The sequence below is a fragment of the Pinus tabuliformis genome, chromosome J (assembly GCF_031772625.1).
Source record: "Pinus tabuliformis cultivar Carrire ecotype Pingquan chromosome J, CPIR1, whole genome shotgun sequence".
Taxonomy (NCBI): Eukaryota; Viridiplantae; Streptophyta; class Pinopsida; order Pinales; family Pinaceae; genus Pinus; species Pinus tabuliformis.
In genome coordinates, this window is record NC_142295.1 from 110,539,647 (window position 1) to 110,544,700 (window position 5,054).

A 5,054-nucleotide genomic window follows, 5' to 3' on the forward strand; every position below is an offset into this window, starting at 1 on the left:
TCATTCACAAGTGCTTCCCATCTGCATTGTACATAACAATAATCAATATAATTATTATTTTTTTTATTTTTTTTTATAACAATAATTAATATATCTATGTTCTTAGTTAAATTGTCATAAAGCATTGCTAATCTATGAAATATTCTTTTTTCTCCAGTAAAAAAAACTGTCATTTTTATTAATGAAAATAAATTTATATTTTGTAGATGCACAATGTGTGTTGCACATCAGAGCCAATAAAATACCTTTTCAAATATCAAATATAGGACACATAGGACCACACGAAAAACTCCAAGAAATTCAATGGATGACCAGTAGACCTACAAAATATCGAGCCCAAAGCTCCAATAATAGTCCTCCAACAACCAAAGAAACACCAAAAACCAAAAACAAGAGCAGAAACCCCCAATAAAACAAAAGCAAGGCGCATAGGCCCATATCCAAAAACCCTAAGGGTTATATACATTCAAGGGACAAAACCTTGAGAAGAAACAGATGAAAGTCCAAGAAACATCGAGAAAGCGGTAACAAGAACAATCAAAACCCAAAGTCAAGTAAAAACAACCACCCCATAACCACAGAAAAGATGAGAGGATGAAAAGGCAGTGGCAACGGAGGAAATTGATGACATAAAACTGTTGAGCGACCATGGTAAGATTGAGCAAACCCCGCTAGTGGAGAGGATGGAAAGAATAGTAACAGGTGACAACAACAAGAGACCCCAGGCATTCGGATTCCATGAGACCACGAAGAAAACATATCCGCAGAGTAGGCACAGATGGTAATGGCAAGCTGGATTGGAAACCAAAACCATAACTGAATGTGGCAACCGAAAATGCATAGAGAATGCCACGTAGAGAACACCTACAACCAAAATCAATGGATGAAATGACATATGGAGAAGAACCATGGCCACAAGTGATTCGAATTGGATCATTATATTGTTTGTCATCCATCTCGATTCATTTGGAGTTGAAAAAGTGGAGGAATTATCTCACCGGACGATTTTTATTGACGAGATGTAGTTTGGCGAAACGGGGTCTGAAACCTTTCGGGAGCATTTTGGGGCATCAAATCACGTTTTTTGGGGGTAAAATTTTTATTCCTAAGTTCATCACCTTTCAATGCTATTATGCACATAGAGAGATTTCTAATGACACAAGAATCGCTTCAATTGGAGTCCGTATCCAAAAGTTATGCCACTCAAAAGTTGACCTTCCTATTTTCACACCTATAGTTTGGGAGGATGCCGCATCAGCCCCTATTATTGATGGAAAAGGGTCTAGCCATGTGTTTGTGATATAAAAGACTCTTGAAGATTCTGTGTTGTAACTCTAGTTAAGAGTTGATGTAGTCAAACTTAATCACTAGTAGGTTATCAGGCCGTGTTATAACCAGGCCACTAGGAGGAAGAGGCATTCCATTCTTTCGAGAGAATTTTGTTCCATAGTTAAGCAAAGATAGCTAGGAGAGATAGGAGGTAGAGCACACAGAGAGGATCTTTGCATTTTAGTAACTCATAGGCCACATACATTACTTCTTTGTATCTGCAACCATATTTCCAGACAGAGAAAGAGAGTGAAGCGACCTCACCTTCCAGCTGGGTTTTCTCTTGAAAGGGTTTCCCAGAGAGCATATCTTGTGTATTATGTGTGTGTGAGATTATTTTGTCGTTCTCTAATTTTCTTCTTGATTTACTTTTACCTTCATGCACTAATTACAATTAATTTACAGATCTAGAAATTAAATAAAACTGTAATAGTGTAGAATCTCATATTTTTAATATAATATTATCAGATCTGTTGTGACAAACTGTCTAGTGGAATTTCCACAGTAGTTTACGGATCATTTGGTATCAGAGCGGGTTTATTTGGTTATTTTGTGTAGATTGCAGGGATCTAGATCAGTGAGGCTGAAAATTGTAAAATCCTAATCATAGGCGACGAATCTGTAAACGAACCTCGTGATCCTGCAGAGGTGAGGTTTTCACGGCTCGAAGAACAAGTCGTGGATATAAACCGCAATGTCAACCTCCTCATGGTGGCCCTAAGCAATAATCTGGGGATATTTGGAGAATAAGGGGGTTTGAATGTAAAGGACAAATCAGAAGGGGGATCGGGAGATCGGGAAGACGCAGATAACTAGCCGAAGAAAGAACCCGGAAAAGATCAACCTAGTTCGAGTGTCGTGAACCAATCCTTGTTTAAAGTGGAAGAAAAAGTCGATATCAAGACATACCATGGTGAGATTGACGGTTTGAAGTTGAACCATTGGTTGCAACAACTGTAAGTTTATTTTAGTGTCCATGAGATCGAGGAAGGGCAAAAGATCTCATTTGCGTGACTGAAATTGGAGGGCCATGTACTTACTGGGAGAGCCACACAGAAACCCTGAGGTTGGAAGGAGAACCTCCATTGACTAAGTGGGAGGATTTCAAAACCCTTATTAAGTCACAGTTTTATCCCATTGGTTACATGGAAGACCAATGGATCTGGTGGCATTACTTCAGGCAAAATCTGGGCCAAAGCGTGTAGGAGTACAACACAAAATTCAGAAGGATGGCTATAATGTTGGGTATATCTCCAAAGAACTTAGACGTACACCTCAAGTATTTTGGGGGTTTTCACCGCCATCTGTGTGAGCAAGTGATGTTGTTTAAGCCCAAAACGGTGGACGAGGCTTGTGTACATGCACAGTACCTGGAGAACATAGGCCTGAAAAGAGCGATATCAAGTGGATTGAAGAAAAAGGAGAAACAAGATGCTTCCAAGGATGGGAAGGAGACGCAAAAAGGGGGAAAATATAAAAATACGACAACCACAACACATCAGTGCAAAGATCCTAGCAACCATTGCAACCACTACAACATTGACGACCGTACAGAGGAGAAGTGTTGGAAGTTGCATCCAGAGCTAAACCCAAAGAAAAAGAAGAAATATAATAATAAGAAGAATCTCATGGCCATTGATTCAAGCAACCAAGTTGAAAGAAGCTCAAACGTGGATGAGAAGATCATCTGTACATCAGTGCAGAAGGAGGTGAATCTAAGTAGCCTTCAGCAACAGGAAGAGAAAGAAATGACCAAACTCTTCCATGTAAAGATACAGGTCAAGAAGATGAGGATTGATGCTTTATTTGACTCAAGATCGCAGACAAATATCACTACAATAGATCTATTCAAGAAGTTGGGGCTAGAAGTTCGTGATCATCCAAACCCATATCCACTGGGATGGGTACATAAGGATGCATAGATGAAGGTAAAAAACAATGTAAATTTAGATTTTCTATCAGTGCTGATTTTATTGATGAAGTAGATCTGGATGTAGTTCCCCTTGATGTATTGGAGTCGTGTCTGGGAGTCCATACATGTACATGCGTGATGCAATATTCATAAGGAGAGATAACCAGTATCATCTCATCAAGGATGGAAAATCATTCATCATCAACACGCACAAAGGCAAGTCAAAAACTTCACTAGTAAGTTACAACCAAGCTAAGAAATTGATAAATTCTAGCAAGAAGTATTTTTTATTGTTTGTAAGAGAAAATCAATCTGTAGAGGAGTCAGTAAGAGGCAAGGCATCCCTAGAGGGGTGTGCTAAGAAAAAAAATAATAATTGGAGGAGTTGTTACAGGCATACAAGGATGCGTTCCGAAAGCCTAAAGGGATACCCCCTGAGAGAGAAGTGGAGCACGAGATCCATCTATTGTCAGACTCCCCATTGCCAAATATTGGGCTGTACAAACAATTTGTTATAAAAGAAAGAGAGGTGAAGAAACAGTTTCAACAACTGCTGGAACAGGGTATCATTTGACCGAGTACATCACCATGTGGGTCACCCATCATTATTGTGCCAAACAAGGATGGGACTTGGCGGACGTGTATATATTAGAGGGCAATGAATAAAATCACGCTCAAGAACAAATACCCCCTGCCTAGGGTAGAAGATCTGTTAGATCAATTGCATCAAGAAAAGTATTTCATCAAGCTGGACTTGAAGTCTGGATATCACCAAGTTCGAGTTAAAGAATAAGATACATGGAAGACCACCTTCAAAACCAGGAAAGTTTTGTATGAATGGTTAGTTATGCCATTTGGCCTGTGTAATGCACCAACTACATTTATGAGATTAGTGAATGATGTACTGTGCCCTTTTATAGATTCATTTGTTATTGTCTATTTGGATGATATATTGGTATATAGTTCCACCCGGGAGGATCATATTTCACATTTGATGCAGGTTCTGGAAACATTGAAGAAGCACCAGTTGCTAAAAAATCTCAAGAAGTGTGATTTTGCGCAAAAATCCTTGGTGTATTTGGGATATGTGATTAGTGGAGGATAATTGAAGATAGATCCTTCCAATATGGAGGCTATAATGAAATGGTTGGTGCCTACTAATGCTACTAAGGTTAGGAGCTTCATTGGAGCAGCAGAATACCTGTCAATTCATAGCCTCATTTTTGAAGGTAGCAGCACCGCTCCACGCCATAACAACAAGTGGAAAGAGTTTTCAGTGGGGAAAAGGGTAGCATAAGGCTTTCGATGAGTTAAAAAATAAGATCAGTGAAGCACCAGTTCTAGCATTATCAAACTTGTAACAACCCTTTGAAGTGGAGACAAATGCGAGTGGGTATGTTATGGGAGTTGTCTTGGTGGAAGGAGGATGAACCATTTGCTACCATTCTGAAGTATTTCATGGGGAAGTTCTTAACTACCCTACCTAGGAAGCACTATCTGATGGGAAAGGAGACAATAATATACACAGATCACCAGACGTTACAGTACCTACAGGCCCAGAATAAGCTACAATAGACTAGGCATTACAAGTGGATGGGGTTTTTACAACAGTTTCATTTGGTGATAAAGTATAAGAAGGGCGGCACAAACAAGTTGGCTGATATGATTTCAAGGCCACCCACATCAAATATTACAACTTTGGGAACTCTTATGCACATGGATCTATTCACCCATGATGCCTACAGAGAGGCATATTCAGAAGATAAGACTTCAAGGAGGTGTATCAACAATTGTAGAGTCATAGTCATGTGCA